Source organism: Bicyclus anynana, chromosome 23 (assembly GCF_947172395.1).
Source record: "Bicyclus anynana chromosome 23, ilBicAnyn1.1, whole genome shotgun sequence".
Taxonomy (NCBI): domain Eukaryota; kingdom Metazoa; phylum Arthropoda; class Insecta; order Lepidoptera; family Nymphalidae; genus Bicyclus; species Bicyclus anynana.
The window spans coordinates 2,956,565-2,975,224 of NC_069105.1; the positions used below are offsets into that span (position 1 = coordinate 2,956,565).

The 18,660-nt window shown below is 36.7% G+C and overlaps 2 non-coding genes across 2 annotated transcripts; one reads left to right on the forward strand and one right to left on the reverse strand.

The window, feature by feature from the left end:
- Positions 1 to 252: 252 nt before the first annotated feature.
- Trnaa-agc (transfer RNA alanine (anticodon AGC)) lies at positions 253 to 325 on the forward strand. The gene has a single exon. It is a non-coding gene; the product is annotated as a tRNA-Ala (tRNA).
- Positions 326 to 8,246: 7,921 nt separating this feature from the next.
- On the reverse strand, positions 8,247 to 8,319 carry Trnaa-agc (transfer RNA alanine (anticodon AGC)). The gene has a single exon. It is a non-coding gene; the product is annotated as a tRNA-Ala (tRNA).
- Between the last annotated feature and the right edge of the window lie 10,341 nt (positions 8,320 to 18,660).

Sequence of the window (18,660 nt, forward strand, 5' to 3'; positions counted from 1 at the left end):
CAAAAAGTATGAAAAAAAGTGTGTGAAAAGTGTGTCTGGCCGCAATTTACTCAACCAGGCAACCTTGCAATAAGTCACTGTAAATATGTTCTACCTATTTATTTCTTATCTCAAATAAATAACAGTTGAGGTTATGTTTTTTTAATGTCGGTTCTTAGACTATTACGGGAGAACGGCCTTACACTTTCACTACATTAATTCAAAAGGCTTTATTAGTTCAATTGAATTGTTAATTTGAATGTTTTTTCTATCGGGGGCGTAGCTCAGATGGTAGAGCGCTCGCTTAGCATGCGAGAGGTACCGGGATCGATACCCGGCGCCTCCAATATTTTTGATTTCTTTTTATCTGCAGGCCTATTATGTATCTCGAGTACATAACTTTTTATCACATTTTAGTGACATTTAGTAATGCAAATTAAGCAAGGGAAAAAGCTGAATTTTGGATATGACGTGGGGAGGACACTAGAAAAGTCTAACATCAAATTCTGGACCAAGATTTTCTTTTGCGTTTTTCGCTATCTTGAAAAAAGGTCATTCTCACAAAATCTCATTTTTCCGATGAAATTTGAAAATGTTTACTTAATACTTTTGCTCTACAATTATGGTCGTTTACATTGTTTACCTATCGTTCATAGAAATTAAGATATTGAATTTTTTTGGATGAAATTTAGGTAAAGACATAATTTGGAACTTGAAGCAGAACATAATTATGCTGTTGTTCCCGTGGAATATGCAAAAACTAAATTTTAGGCGGATGGAGTCACGGGCGGTCGTTAGCACCTAATATATATTACCCTGAGTAACAAATCAAATAGCATTACAAAATAGGGATTATGACAGTTTTATAAGTTGTATATAAATTAGGAGTATGTTAATAGTACAGCAATTTTGTAAAAGTAACAGTTTCTGCGATTATTACTTTCGGACCTACAGGGATTTAAAGGGTCATAATTATTTGCGACATTGCCACTGATCTCTGAAAAACGCTCTATACTAAACAGCATGAATTAATGACGTCGTAGATCATAATGATCGTAAGATTTGTATGGACGTTTAAACAAAATTATAAATACCTTTGTTATTTGTGCGTTTATGTTTATAGTTCATATTTTAGAAAATATCACGTTTTATGTAAGAAGCTAAAACTGTATGAATTTTCATCTAAATAAGATTATAAAATTTCAAAAATATAAAAGATTTTTAATATTTTTAAAATGTACCTAATTATCTGTACTAATATATAAGCTGAAGAGTTTGTTTGTTTGTTTTATTGAACGCGCTAATCTCAAGAAGTAAAAGTCCAATTTGAAAAATTCTTTCAGTGTTAGATAGCCCATTTATCGTCTAATATATGAAGCTGAAGGGCTTGTTTGTTTGTTTAATTGAACGCGCTAAGCTCAGGAACTACTGGTCCGATTTGAAAAATTCTTTCAGTGTTACATAGCCCATTTATCGAGGAAGGCTATACATTATTCCCGTATTCCTACGGTAACGAGAACCACGCGGGTGAAACCGCGCGGCGTCAGCTAGTTATAACATAATAACAACACTGATAAGAGATTTTCAAAATTTTAAATTGAAAATTGTATTGTGCGGCCATTAAGGATGTTTCACATAAATGCATAAAGTAGCTTGCTCTGAAAGCAGTTCGTGAACTGTCTGCAGTTTGCCGAGCAGCCAACAATGTTCACAATTTGTCACGCCTCACGTGCCTCTGTTAGCAACTTTGACGAACTCCAAAACAGCTATGTTGTGCATCCCTAACTAAATACAAACTACCAACAAACAATACTTTGAATATCATTAGGTACGAGTAAAATACTATGTATGGAATATATTTTGTACACGGTTTTCATCATCATTATCATTATCAACCCATATTCGGTTCACTTCTGAGTTCAAGTCTCCTCTGAGAATGAGAGGGGTTAGGCCAATAGTCCATCACGCTGGCCCAATGCGGATTGGCAGACTTCACACACGCAGAGAATTAAGAAAATTCTCTGGTGTGCAAGTTTCCTCAAGATGTTTTCCTTTACCGTTTGACACGTGATCTTCAATTTCTTAAAATGCACACAACTGAAAAGCTGGAGGTGCATATACCCCGAATTCGAACCTACGCCCCCCATAATCGAAGGCAGGGGTCATATATACTGGGCTATCACGGCTCCTCATCGTACACGGTTTTCGTTTGCAATAAAATTTATTGTTGCAAAAATAATAATAGTTTCAGAGACTGTGATGGCTAATTCTTTGTCGTTTTATGACAGCTCAGTCTCTATATTATCAGCAAGTAACACATACTATATTTTATCCCTTGAATCAGCTTCCACCTTCACACTGGAAGTAAAACTATAAGAAATTGTAATGTTGTCATCAATTGTTTATAATAATATTGTATGATTTTTTTTAAAGAGCAAATGTTGAGTTTCTTGCCGGTTTCTTCTCAGCAGAACCTGCCTTCCGAACCGGTGGTAGAATCTTTACAAATAGTCAACTGACGTATCAAAAGTGCTTGTAAACTGAGCCTACTTGAAATAAATGATTTTTGATTTGATTTGATTTGATTCTCATTACTGCGTAGTGAAACCGTGAGTGGTTTGCTAGTGATAAATAAAGAGACATCTATCGATTATGTCACAAAGCCGCGAATAAAATATTGTCTCAAATAATCTATTAACATAATAAGGGTTCCGTGTACTATGTACGTTCGGAATACTAAAAATGGAACCGACTTCAAAAACGTGTTTCAGTTAAACAATTACAATATAATTGTTACACAAAATTACTAAACCGTTTTTCAAGAAAATGAAATGGGACCAATCTAGAAGTATACAATTTCAAACGAAAAAAGTATTTGTGAAGTAAAAACTTAAAAAAATACACCCGTCTAATTGAGAACCGCCACCTTTTTTTGAAGTCGGTTGAATAAAAATGGCAGCCATTGAATATAAGACAGGGTGTCAAATTGTGAGGTTTCTTTCAGCATTCTTCAAAACTCGAGGAGTACTTGGTCTTCAACAAATTGGTAATATTTTTCATTCGAAGCGCTCATAAAACTTTTTGTTCACAAAATGCCGACATCTATCAAGTCAGTTTTAATTGTAAAGAAAATGAAAAGCCAATTTGTATGATTGCCTCTGTCCTATCTCTATTGAAGAGAATCGACTTGCCACTTGGCTAGGGAGCCAAGTGGCAAGTCGATTCTCTTTCTACGATCGCTAACGCTTCGAAAAATAAAAATATGTATGGGAATGACAGATCTTGATCACGTGACCTGTTGATAGCAAATGTCATTCCCATACATGTTTCTAGTTTTCGAAGCGTTAGCGATCGTAGAAAGAGAATCGACTTGCCACTTGGCTAGGGGGGCTGGTTACAATACAGTCTTTGATCACGGTCAGCTCAGATCAGCTTATAATCTATAGTATTTTGTTAATTGTATTACATAAATCTATACTAATATTGAGCCGTGATAGCCCAGTGGATATGACCTCTGCCTCCGATTCCGGAGGGTGTGGGTTCGAATCTGGTCCGGGGCATGCACCTCCAACTTTTCAGTTGTGTGCATTTTAAGAAATTAAATATCACGTGTCTCGATCGATGAAGGAAAACATCGTGAGGAAACCTGCATACCAGAGAATTATCTTAATTCTCTGCGTGTGTGAAATCCGCATTGGGCCAGCGTGGTGAACTATTGGCCTAACCCCTCGCATTCTGAGAGGAGACTTGAGCTCAGCAGTGAGCCGAATATGGGTTGATGACGACGATGATACTAATATTATAAAGCTGAAGAGTTTGTTTGTTTGATTGAACGCGCTAATCTCAGGAACTACTGGTCCGATTTTTTGAGTGTTAGATAGAGATGATCACGACCCTTATGTGTATGGAATGGCGTATATTGAAAGAATACATGGTCAGTACGCACTTACAGTCTAGCACTGGTTCTGGAAGTTCTGGAAAATATAGAAGATTTCTGCGTACTAGTCGTGATACTTTCTGGCGCTAATTCAGTGAATAGTTTAAGAAAATATACAAGGCTAGAACCAACGTGTTCTGACGTTTATAAAGTATGGAAGTAAGTATGTCTCAGGGATGTGACAAAAACACGGATTTGGTCATTTTCCTAAGGAATTTGATCAGATCACGAAGAATGTTAAAATAAAAACACGATTTTATCTTTTCCCTGAACAAATCCCTGAATTGGTTCAGTGAAATAACAGGTTATAATCTAAACACTATAAGCCGTGATAGCCCAGTGGATATGACCTCTGCCTCCGATTCCGGAGGGTGTGGGTTCAAATCCGGTTGCGGGCATGCACCACCAACTTTTCAGATGTGTGCATTTTGAGATTAAATATCACGTGTCTCAATCGGTAAAGGAAAACATCGTGAGGAAACTTGCATATCAGAGAATTATCTTAATTCTCTGCGTGTGTGAAGTCTGCCAATCCGCATTGGGCTAGCGTGGTGGACTATTGGCCTAACCCCTCTAATTCTGAGAGGAGACTCGAGCTCAGCAGTGAGCCGAATATGGGTTGATGACGAATCTAAGCACTGCCCTAAGGCACCTGTTTCGTTTACGTTCTAACCTAACCTTACTCTAGATTTTTACAAAATTTACTTATTGTAACTAGTGCAGTATATTTTTCGCTCAAAATGCAAGCGCGCTTAACTAGAAAATATACGCGATAAAAGCGTAATAACTATGTATAGTTTCAAAAATTGCATTTTGGTATTTAAAAGTATACGTGATGATGCAGTCTAAGATGGAAGCGGGCTAACTTGTTAGGAGGAGGATGAAAATCCACACTCCTTCCGGTTTCTACACGGCATCGTACCGGAACGCTAAATCACTTGGCGGTACGTCTTTGCCGGTAGGGTGGTAACTAGCCACGGCCAAAGCCTCCCACCAGCCAGACCTGGACTAATTAAGAAAATCTCAATCGGCCCAGCCGGGGATCGAACCCAGGACCTCCGTCTTGTATATCCACCGCGCATACTTTCAATAAATGCTATGGAATATGACTTAGGAGCAGGTTACGTCATAAAGGAAAATTACCATGGTTATGATTTCAATAGGTAATTATTATTACTCAGTCTGAAAACCCCCTTGTAAACAAAACAAACATATCGTATAGAGGGTAACCTTATATTGTGTTAGAGTTCCCTAATTGCTTTCGGCTTTGATAATATATCCAACTGTTTGTAGTCCAAGAGACGGTTGTCAAAAGATTTGTACTTCGTTTAAAAGGTAGAACTCGTACGAATCGATTTGCTTCTTTGTTTTTTAATCGCATGGCTAGTGTATGGAACTCTCTCCCGAAGTCAGTTTTTCCTAATTCTTACAACTTGGGCATCTTTAAGATAGACAGTGAATAGGCATCTTCTAGGCAAGCGTGTATCACCTTAGGCTACATCTACACTTACCATCAGGTGAGATCGTGGTCAAGCGCGAGCTTATTCCTTATAAAAAAATTGAGTTATTAGATTTGCACCACGCTGTCACGGTTACGAACCGGTACGAATTTCGATGGTAATTAATTTTTCAATACGTTGACGGTGGCGTCGAGTGCGTTGATTGTCCAATTTGGCAGCATTGGCGAATCGACCAATTGCAAGCCGTGGACGCGGCGGTGTATTCAGTTCTAGCTGACGCCGCGTGGTTTTACCCGCGTGGTTCCTGTTCCCGTAGGAATACGGGGATAATATATACTCTATAGCCATCCTCGATAAATGGGCTTTCTAACACTGAAAAAATTTTTCAATTCGGACCAGTAGTTCCTGAGATTAGCTCGTTCAAACAAACAAACAAACAAAGTCTTCAGCTTTATATTATTAGTATAGATTACTAATTATTGTAGAAATCATACCAACTACAGATTAAATATCGAACAATCAGTCTATTCAATAGATCATTTTTAGTTCATGCGATGAATATAATACAGAATTATTAAAAAATATCAGAAAGAGTTATGCTTTGAAAACACGTTTAATATTTTTATGCGAATTTATTAATGGAGTTCTTAATTGCATTGATAATTGAATTTTATACGAGTAACGTACGGGATTTTGTGTGGAGTGTGTTATTTATAATTATATTAGAAGGGAAGTTTTAGCTGTTATTAAATTATTTTTTATATAATTATAGTTTTACTTGATTTCGCTTTTCCTTGGAATAAGGAAAATAAGATACGTCAGTATCATGTACCTAGTAGAACTGAGTATATTTTACGTGAGTTCTGATAAAAGACCTTTATATATAAAAAAAATATCATATTCGTATTTTTTTTCTCAGTGAAAGAGCTGTAATAGCCCTGTGGATATGACCTCTGCCTGCAATTCCGGAGGGCGTGGGTTCGAATTCGATCTGGGGCATGCACCTCCAATTTTTCAATTATGTGCATTTTAAGATATCACGTTTCTCAAACGGTGAAGGAATAACATCGTGAGGTTTCCTCACGATGTTATTCCATATTTTATTGCATACCAGAGAATTTCCTTAAATCTCTGCGTGTGTGAAGTCTGCTAATCCGCATTGGGCCAGCGTGGTAGACTATTGGCCTAACTCTTCTCATTCTGAGAGGAGACTCGAGCTCAGCAGTAAGCCGAAAATGGGTTGATAATGATTCACTATTTATTGCAACTTATGACTTTAATCACCGTAATAGCCCTGTGGCCTTCTGCCTTCGATTCAGAGTGCATAGGTTTTAATCCGGTCCGGGGCACGCACCTCCAATTTTTGAGTTATGTGCATATTAAGATATCACGATTCTCAAACGGTAAAGGAAAAACATCGTGAGGAAACCTGCATACCAGAGAATTTTCTTAATTCTTTGCGTTTGGACTATTGGCCTGACCCCTCTCACTCTGAGACTTGTGCTCAACATTAAGTCTAAAAATGGGTCGCTGATGATGATGACATGACTTTTAAAATGATTAATTGCACCATGGTCTCCCATACTACAACGAACTGTTTTGATAATAATTACTATAATTATTGTTAGTGTACAGTTAGTTGTCTTTGTGTACAGTAACAATGTGTATCAAATTAATGAAATTGGTGAGCTTTAACTGAATTGTAACGTCAGGTTTCACTTAATTTTCTAGAAATTATATGCTCGCAGGACGAGAGCTTGCGTGGCGAGATATACTACATGTTATGAGTAATAAACAGATAAACAAGACAGAGGGACTCACTTAGAAGGTGTTTCAGAGAGGAACAGTTTGTCAGCCCATGCTCCATGCAGCATGCATGCAGCACCAGTGGCGAAGGATGGTATTTAGATGAAGGTAAGCCGTCCCAAAGAAAATAAAATTCATACAGCGTGATAAAAACTCCAGTTGCTTTTACAATTATATCTGGATACAGTATAACAATGAATATGTATGGATTTTAAAGGTAAGGTGGGAATCGGCTTGCATGAACTCTTCGCCGCTGGTAAGTACCTACGGTATCCAATTATGGCTAGCTATATTGCTATACTAGCGGACGCCCGCAACTTCGTCCGCGTGGAATTCAGTTTTTTACAAATTCCTCGGGAACCATGGATTTTTCCGGGATAAAAAGTAGCCTATGTGTTAATCCAGGCTATAATAAATCTTAATATCCAATATCAGCTAATTCAGTTCAGTAGTCGAGGCGGGAAAGAGTAACAAACATTCATATCATCAAATCATCAGTTTTCGCAAATCTCGGAAAACCATGGATTTTTTTGGGACAATAAGTAACATATGTGTTAATCCAGAGTAAAATCTATTTCCATTCCAAATTTCAGCCAAATCGCTTCTGTAGTAGCCGCGTTAAAGAGTAACAAACATCCAAATATCCATACAAACTTTCGCGTTTATATTATTAGTAGGATAACCGTGGTGGCTGTAAGTGTGGAAAGTATTATAGTTAAAAGTCCAGATCCTTAATTGTGAAAGTATGAAACACATTTTTTGATATTTTCTACAAGGTATAAGACACCATGACTTCAGTCGCTTGACCCTTAGCTTCGCGGCAACCCTTTGCTAGATATCCTTAAAGTTCTCGTAGAAACTATTAGCTTTAAAGTGTTTTTTTCTAATTAAAGGGTCTGGTGATTGATGAACAAGGATTGTGTTAGATTAAAGTAACGTAATAATCATAACAATTAATAACTAATTAATCAATTACTTTTTTTGGTCAGGCTATGAGATACTGAGTTAAAAATCTCATCCGTACATACTTCTCTACTATTTTTTTTATTAAAAAAAATATATATTGGAGGCGCCGGGTATCGATCCCGGTACCTCTCGCATGCTAAGCGAGCGCTCTACCATCTGAGCTACGCCCCCGATAGTAAATGTTTTTAATTTTTATATCGCAACAAACTGCTTAAAACTTGTCCTTAAAATTCATTGCAATCACCTTTCACTTACGTCACTTACGATAGGTAGACCAGCTGGCCTATTCACTAAATTTTTGTTTAATATCAATCTAAAATGAACATCAAATAAACTGAGAAATGTCATCTACCTACTGTATGATATCCACCAGTAGACACCAGATGACATTTTTTTTTTTTTTTTTTTAATTTGTTTCATGATATAATCTCAATTTCGTATATGTCAAGTAACATGCGTTAAAGTTAGTGAATTAGCATGTTACTGCAATGTCACCAAAGATTCGCAAGAATATGTAGGAATTAATGGTAAGTACTACCTTATATTAGGGTTCTGAGAGCCTAGTGGGAGTTTTCAATATTTTTCGTCGACTACCCTTAGGCCGAAAGGTCTCAACCCCGAAAGGGGCTGGAAGAACATGACCGGGGGAACAAGATCCCCCGCGCCTTACCCGGGCAAGGAGGCGTAGCCTCGAGGCCCGTACCCCCACCTGGATTTTTATCCGGGAGGAGATGACCTGCCTGCAATATTTTTTTATATGGAATTGAAACAGTTGTGCAGTAGTCCACTAGATGGCGCTGTTTCAATTCCTTAGAAATTCGCGTTTACGTTAACGCGATAGTATCAGTATCGCGTTAACGTAACTTTAACGTGCTTAAGTAGAATTCACAACCAATAACTATTTAAACAAATACATATTATAGAAAACGTACACCATTTGTTTTAAAACAACATACGAATTTCCGTCAATCTTGTTAGCTTTTTGCTTGTTAGCTTGTTTGTTGTTTAGATAGTTGTTACTAGGTTCAAAATTTGCTTACAAGATAAACTAACAAGTGTTATAAAAACTTTAAGAACTATTCAAGGTATATCTTTTTTTTTTTTTTTTTTCGTAGGGGGGAAAATCCTCATGGACACCCATGTTGGGTAGTGCCAGACTCTTCCCGGCTAAAAACCCCTCCTACCTTCTAGACGTTTGGTGTTTCTGCCATAAAGCCTACCACCAACGTCGCGAGTCTTACTTCCCATTCTCTCTTTTATCCTTCTCCTTGATATTCAGTATAGTGTCCAGATAATTCCTAACTATATTCCATTTCTCACTGCATTCCAGCATTATATATTTTTTATATCCAAAAAAAAAAAAGGTATATCTACCTACATAGGCGTATATACTCGTAGGTTGGGCAGTATCCACCCTAAAATGGTCCTGTGGCCACCCTAGTATACCTTGTGGCTACCACAAATATACAGGGTGTACATTTGTGGTAGTCCAGTAATACTATCCCGTAAATAGTACGAAATACTCTACAGGGTGACAGCTGACATTAAGGCCTTTTAAATAACGCCATATATGTTAGCCGAAATTTTATGGTTCTAAAGTTATATCGATTTATGTACAAAATTAAAAAAATCCCTACTTTCAGTGCAGTTTGTCATACCATGTGCTGAAAAATTACTGAAGCGTTGGTTTTATCACCTCGTTAAGTATGTCGTAATATTTACGGGACATCCTGTATACATAGTTGGGCACCGTTAATCAAATAGTTAACTTCGTTAATCGTTAATCCGCTACAAAAAAAGTTAGCTTCGTTAAACGTTAAAGCGTTACATTCCGGAAGTATTAACGCAAGTTAACGTTAATCGTTAATCCGTTAATATGACTGTGTAATATTGCATTTTATATCATTGATCACCATTGGAAAAATAAGGGTGAGCACTGGGCAAACGTGCCATAATTTGTTTTTAGTTGATTTTATCTATAATTTTAATATAAATATAGTAATTTGATAATTTCTTTGAAAAAAATATCTTTTATAATTTCTTACTTGTCTGAACCTGTCTTTCGCGTCGCGTGGTAAATAGTAGGCATTGGATTAACGATTAACGGACTTCTACATATTAACGGAAGTTAACGTGTCCGTTAACATTTTCAAAAGTTAACTTAAAAGTTAATCCGTTAATCAAAATGTTAACTTCGTTAATTAACGATTAACGGATTAAAGAGTTGATGCCTAGCTATGCCTGTATATACTTATAATCCCCCCTGGGTTTTCACTACAGTATAATGTAATCTAGTTACTATAACACAAGTTCCGTTCCAGCACAAGCCCTTTATCCAAGCACGAACAAAAACCGAATCAAGCAGGTATTGTTACGAAGCGCTAAACCCCAAAACGTATGGAGACACCCTCGATACATATCAATGCATATTCATGGCGTTGCGACAATCAAAAGCCTTTGCCATTGTTTCCTACCCGTACATAACACCAGTGACACACTGTCTGTAAGAACGTCGAGCGGGATAAAATTAAAAAATAACAACTGGACAGTGCGAGTCAGACTCGTGCAGGAAGGGTTTTGTACTATATTCTGTATATATTATATGTAAGTATAAAAAAAAATCGGACTACTCAGTACAAAGTTACCCGTAAAAAGTTATATATAAAAAATATGTATATACACGTCAAATTGTTAACCTTCTCTTTGTTTTTCGTTGGTTGAAAAAAGGCAAAAAATAACGTTTGTTGTATATACCCCTTAAATATTTATTATTTTATTCAAGTTCAAGTAAGTTCTCGTTTTCATGGAAATACTCTCATGGGGATAAATTATTAATAAAATTAGCTTTTGTTATTCAGTGAAGATAAACTTTTTATAGGTGGGACATTTTTTTAATCGGTCTAGTAATTTTCAAGTTAAATCATAACAAACAAACAAAACATCAAATATTACTTTTTTATAAGAATAGTAGCGGATGCCTCGCGGATTTACTCGCGTAGTATCGCGTTTCTATAGAAATACGTGAATAAAATATAGCGACCCGGGGATAATATAGCTTCCCAACAGTGAATTAATTTTCTAATCAGTTTTTGCAGTTTTTGAGCCTATTCAAATAAAAACAAAATACAAAATTTTTCCTCTTTATTATAATATTAGTATAGATAAGCTTAGATGAAGTTGTCGCGCTTGCCAAACGTATAGACAGTGTGTATCTTTACAACGCGGTACACAAAAAACAAGATAAATTGCACTATTTGTTTGCGATTTTGCGATAGTGCACCGCGTGATATTAACAATGGCTGCGGAACCCATGTTTAAATTATACAGGCGGGATTGTCACCGCGGTTAGTGTTGACTGTTGACTGTTGACTACATCTCTATGGCAGTTAATAGAGTTTCGCTTCATTATTGGTTATAGGTTCTATACTTGGTTTGCATCATCATTATCAACCCATATTCGGCTCACTGCTGAGCTCGAATCTCCTCTCAGAATGAGAGGGGTTAGGCCAATACGCTGGCCCAATGCAGATTGGCAGACTTCACACACGCAGAGAATCGAGAAAATTCTCTGGTATGCAGGTTTCCTCACAATGTTTTCCTTCACCGTTTGAGACACGTGATATTTAATTTCTTAAAATGCACACAACTGAAAAGTTGAAGGTGCATGCCCTGGACTGGATTTGAACCCACACCCTTCGGAATCGAAGGCAGAGGTCATATCCACTGGGTTATCACGGCTTCAATTCAGTTGGTTTGCATCATTTATAATTTTAATTTCAAAATGTGCATAGCAAAACTTCACTAAAACATTTTTAGATTTACTTAGAGCCTGACTTACCTTACACTATTTTATGAAGTATAGTAATATGCAGCATGCATATTATGGACTGACAAACTTTCAGAATTCATAAATTACGTATAGTTATCCTAGGCTTTGGTTCTAATATTGCATCTATGGGCATCTATAAAGGAATAATCTTATGACGAGTGAGGTGCACAGGGTTACTATACTAGGGTAGGCACTACATATTTTATTAAATGGAAAATTCTTTCTTTTGTACAGCCTGAAATGAGTACTCAGGGTAAGCAATGCATTTATGCATATATAAAGTGCACGCTAATGGTGACAAGCTACTATCAGCCCCTGCTGTGACATCGATAGCAACTTCGGTGTCAGTGAGTAAAATTCAAGACGTGTTAAAGACGAAAAGTTCGTAGATGCGTGTCAAATAGCAGAATCGCACCTCAACCCCTGTTTTACCCCAATTCTGTTAAGTTATAGCGTTGTGACATCGACCGTTCCATGGCAACTACGTTATTAGTGAGTAAAATTCGAATAAAACGTGTTATAGGCGAAAAGTTCGTCGACGAGTGTCAAATAGCAAAATCGCACTCCAGCCCCAGCATTCTGTAAAGTTACAGCGTTGTAACATCAATCGTTTCTATGGCAACTACGTTCTTAATGAGAAAAAATTAATAAGACGTAATTTAGGGGAAAAATTCGTCGACGAGAACTTACAAAATAGCGAAATCGCACCCCTAGTTAGCACATACGATGTTATTTTTTACGTTTTAAAGGGTATAAACACTTGTATGTTTTAAAAGTAGGTTAAAAAATAATTAACCAGCAATTTCTAAATGAAATTGCCATCTCCAGATACCGTACTTCATCATAGTAAACTCACAACATAATCCACGGACGAAAAAGCCTGAATAGCGCGGTTGTCTCTCGCCAATGATGAATGGTTCAGAAGATCACCGTAATTCAATACCGTACGGTGCATTGAAAATATTTTAAAGTTCTTTACTTTAACTATTTGTGCATTAGTGAATTGAAAGTGAATGAAATGAATTTTTAATAGTAGGAGAAATCTTCTTCTTTTTCCTAGTGTGGTCTTACTATGTGGGGTCCGCTTTCGGGAGTTTCGGGAATTTCGTAAAGTAGAAGAGATATTAGAGACAAACCTCTTTATCTTCTAAATATATAAAACTCAAAGGTGACTGACTGACATAGTGTTCTATAAACGCACAGCCCAAACCACTGGACAGATCGGACTGAAATTTAGCATACAGGTAGATGTTATGACGTAGGCATCCGCTAAAAAAGGATTTTGATTAATTCTACCCCCAAAGGGATAATATAGCGGTTGAAAGTTTGTATGGAAGTCCTTAATTTTTGGAGTCACAGTTTTAAAATTTTGTTCTAAAATCTTTAAAAAAATAGAAATATTACGTGGTTCAAGAATTTTTAAAATTCAACCCTAAAAGTGGTGAAATAGGGGTTGAAAGTTTACATTGACTTCCACGTGGACGAAGTCGCGGGCGTCCGCTAGTCACACTAATATTATAAAGGCGAAAGTTTGTGTGTAAGTATGTTTGTTCATCTTTTACGCTGCGGCTACTAAAACGATTTGGCTGAAATTTGGAATGGAAATAGATTTTACTCTGGATTAACACATAGGCTACTTTTCATCCCGGAAAAATCCATGGTTCCCGCGGGATTTGTGAAAAACTGAATTCACGTATACAAAGTCGCGGTCCGCTAGTAGGATATAAAACTGTCAGTTCCATGAGCCGTGCGAAATGCGAATGATCATCAAATGAATGATATGATGATGCGAGTGATGATCGAGTATAAGTACCTTAGGTAACTCGTTAGCTTTAACGTTTTCAATGCTCTTTGGTAGATACAATGTGTGTCGTTGCCTCTACCCCAGTTTCACCAAAACATCGTTAGGTTACATGACAAACCTAACGATGTTGTGGTGAAACTTACTTATACGCTTTGAGGAAATGTTTAAAAAATGGCGGAGGAAGTATTTCCTCGGCGTTTATCAATCAAACGTCGCAACCAGGTAGAATTCGTAAAGTTGTGAACTTGGGAACTGTTTCCATTGTAGCATTACCGAATTTCCGAAAAGGATGCGATTCGTTCATAATCAACTTCACACGAGGAAGTAAAAGTAAAATAAATTGTTATAAAATGTGGAATAATTTGCCGTCTTTTGTCCATGCCAGTAATTCACTTGCCATTTTTAAGTTTTGTTTGAAACGACATTATTTGTCGTTGAATTAAAATTCTATTTTTCGAGGTATTTATTTTATTGTTATTTATTATTTATATATGTTATATATTTTTTTAATTGTAATATATTATTTAATACATATGTAAATTTTAATATTATATTTACGTATACATTATATTATGTTTATTTAATTATTTATATATATAATTACATATCATGTATTGCACCTTCCCGCTCTTTCTTCGCAAATTCTCTCGTCAGGGGTTGCCTGGTAGAGATTACTTTTAGTAATAAGGCCGCCTTTGCACGCTAATTTTAATTTATCTTTTTATTGCTTTAATTTATAATTGTATTTTTGTGTGCAATAAAGTATTTCTTTTTCTTCTTAATAATTTTACAAATGTATCTAAATTATTATTAAGGATGATTTTTTAAAAAGAGCGACTGTTGAGTTTCTTGCCAGCTCTTCTCAGCAAAACTTGTCTTCCGAACCGGTAATACAGTCTTTATCAATAGTAAGTTGAACTTGACGATTCAATTAAGAGTTTCTACCTACTTAAAATAAAAGAAGTTTGATTTGACTCGACCCGTATGACTGTTTGTATGTCTGCAATTATCTCAAGACTATACTAATCTAATTTCGATAAAGTTATCGTAATGTAATAAATGTTTTTTATTACATAACGAATAATATGGTTCGTATTTTAAATTTCGAATGTATTTTATGCACTGAATAATAAAATTTAAACATTTTTCAGGTAAAAAGCGGAAAATCGGCGTGGTGATACTCGTATTCATATAGGACTAAAGGTAACATTTCGCTTAAAGGATATCCTACTAATATTATAAACGCGAAAGTTTGTATGGATGTTTGGATGTATGTTTTTGATGTTTGTTACACTTTAACGCCGCTACTACCTAAGCGATTTGGCTAAAATTTGGAATGGAAATGGATTTTACTCTAGATTAACACATAGGCTACTTTTTATCCCGAAAAATCCATGGTTCCCCGAGATTTGCGAAAACTGATGATTTAATTGATATGAATGTTTGTTACTCTTTCACGCCTCGACTACTCAACCGAATTAGCTGAAATTTGGTATTAAAATACATTATAGCATGGATTAACACATAGGCTACTTTTTATCCCGGAAAAATCTATGGTTCCTGAGGGAATTGTGAAAAACTTCCACGCGGACGAAGTCGCGGGCGTCCGCTAGTTTGACATAAAATGTACTGTAAGTTTGCCGTTGCTATAAGGGCCCCGGGTGCAATGGAAACTTCCAAATCGGGGCGGACTTGCGTCATTCCTCAAAATCACGCCAAAAATATATACGCGTCTCGCACACACATCGCCCGGTGATTTATTTTCGTCTGAGGATTTTTTTTTACACTGCAATGAATACTTTATTTATGGAAAGGAATTTGTTCCGTGTCATGTACAGAGCTACGGGATTGACTGTAGTAATAGAAAGTTGTATTTTTAACTCATGATGCAAAAAGAGGGGTGTTATAAGTTTGATGTGTCTGTCTGTCTGTGGCACCATAGCCCCCGAACCGATGAAGCGATTTTAATTCACTTTTTTTGTATTAAAGGTGACTTATGCGCGAGTGTTCTTAGACATATTTGATGAAAATCGGTTGAGCTGTTTAAAAGTTGTAGAAGGTAAAAGTGGGGAAGAATAACCGAATGTTTGCAAATATATACTCGAGTAGGTATTTAATGAAAGCGCACTGAAAGATACTTGATCGAGTGTGTAATTAATAATTTCGTGACATTTTGGGTTCTTAAAAAATTTCAATTTTATCTATAATAGTTTGTTTGATTGAACGCGCTAATCTCAGGAACTACTGGTCCGATTTGAAAAATTCTTTCAGCGTTATCTAGCCCATTTATCGAGAAAGGCCATAGGCTATATAATATCTTCGTATTCTTACAGGAACGAGAACCACGTGGGTGAAACTGCGTGTCAGTTTTATTGGCTGTCAAGCGGTTAGCGCTGCAGGCATATGAGATTACTTGATCGTCAGTGGCTGACATAAGATGTATTTGTATTCTCGGTACACCATAAATCTAAATATCCCAAGAAACACATGACAAAGCATTGGTTTATTTAATTTCAAGTTTACGATGTAGTTTATAGGGGCATATTCTTCCGATTTTTATGTTACAATTCCGTAATAAAAGGGGTGAAATATGGGACGAATTGAATCGTTGTGGGATTTACGTTTTTCAATAAAATTAGGTTCCCGTTCCTCGCTTCCCCGCGCTTGACCGTAAAATGTATTCCCACTTTGTATTGTGTTTCTGTTCCAGGGATTTGTTAAAGTTAAATCGTGAACATCAAAGATTTTATACTATTAGATATGGCACTACCGCATCGAAATTGAGGCGCACAAAAGTAAGCTAATTGTCTTAATTTCATTTAGTCGCGTAGTAAACAACAAAAGTTATTTAAATCAGACAATACGTAAATCTTGTCTGCAATCTTGAGCCGTGATAGCCCAGTGGATATGACCTCTGCCTCCGATTCCGGAGGTATAGGGTTTCGAATCCTGTCCAGGGCATGCACCTCCAACTTTTCAGTTGTGTGCATTAAAAAAATATATATCACATGTCTCAAACGGTGAAGGAAAAACATCTGTGTGCCAGAGAATTTTCTGTGAAGTCTGCCAATCCGCATTGTGCCAGCATGGTGGAATATTGGCCTAACCCCTCTCATTCTCAGAGGAGACTCGAGCTCAGCCGTATTTCGTAATCCGAACCAGAACTTCGGACCTCGAGATACGAAGCCTTTTAAACTAACCACTGAACCAAAGAGATATATTATAGCTACTTATTTAGTCTGTTAAATCTAATGTATTGAGTGTTACAAAGTTTTTTTTTATAATTTAACATAATGCAGTCACCAACTTTAACCCCTTTATTACAGAAAGAAAGTTGGTTGAACCGAATGAACGGAGCGCCGAAAGTCAAAGTTAAGTTAGAATAAGTGAGTTTTAAGTTGAGAGAGAAGAATGTGTGGTCTCAAGCAAAAGCTGTTAGCGAGTAACCATCTCACTCGCTAACAGCTTTAACAATTACCAGCCTTGGTTTTCATTTAAAATTAAAATAATCATTATCCTTATCATTATCAGCCTATTTCAATGGCATATTACAGGGCCAGGGCAACTTTCTTAAGGAGAAGGGATACAGAATATATACCCATGTGGCCATTGGAGTTGGGAAGTAAAAAAATACATGAATCAAAGAAATAAAGTATTCACAATTTAGTCTTATTATTGAAAGAAGTTTTAAAAATCATTGTGGTAAAAGCAAAATATATTACTTAATTTAAAATATTTTATTATCACCATTATCCAATCAATCAACAGCCTATATTCGTCCACTGCTGGACATAGGCCTTTCCGAGAGCGCGCCACCACACACGATCCTCCGCCTTCCTCACCCAGCCACTTCCCACTACCTTCTTGATATCGTCGGACCATATAGCTGGAGGGCGTCCTACACTGCGTTTGCTAATAACATTAACAAACTTAGCCTAATTGTAACAAATTAATTTAGACTTAGACATTGACTGAACTAATGTGAACTGTGATAGTGCCATTTTTTTCCCATCATTTCTCTTTTAGACTTTTAGACTTTCTTTTTTTCTTTTAGACTTTGTCGCACTTTTGTCGACTTTTTGTCGCAATACTAAAATGTTAGATTATAGGAATATTTCAATAAAATGAAATATTTAGATTATTATAAAACGCTAACTCTCATGCCTCGCGCCAAGCTGCGGCAAGTTACTACGCTCTGTGGGATCTGTTTTCGTTAGGCCAACTTAAATTAAATGGCTTAACCCATCTGTGATTCTTTGATGAAACTAGAATTGGTGTTCAATGTTTTATCTGCTGGGTTGCGTTTCATCATTTAACGGACTTCCTACTATGGTTATGACTTATTAAGGTCGAAAGTTATACCTTATGTGTTCATAAATCAAATCTCTAACTAGGTCGACTTTTGTAAGCTCATCTCTTTTTTTTATTCTTTACAAGTTAGCCCTTGACTACAATCTCACCTATTGGTAAGTGATGATGTAATATAAGATGGAAGCGGGCTAACTTGTTAGGAAGAGTATGAAAATCCACAGTTCTTTCGGTTTCTACACGACATCGTACCAGAACGCTAAATCGCTTGGCGGTAGGTCTTTGTCGGTAGGGTGGTACTAGCCACGGCCGAAGCCTCCCACCAGCTAGACCTGGACCAATTAAGAAAACCTCAATCGGCCCAGACGAGGATCGAACCCAGGACCTCCGTCATTAAATCCACCGCGCATACCACTGCGCCACGGAAGCCGTCAAAAATAATCTCTTCATAATATGTTTGTATTTCTCTTGTTTTTGTTATTGTTGTAAAGGCCTACTGGACTGGCAGACTTCACACACGTAGACAATTAAGAAAATTCTCAGGTATGCAGGTTTTCAGGATGTTTATCCT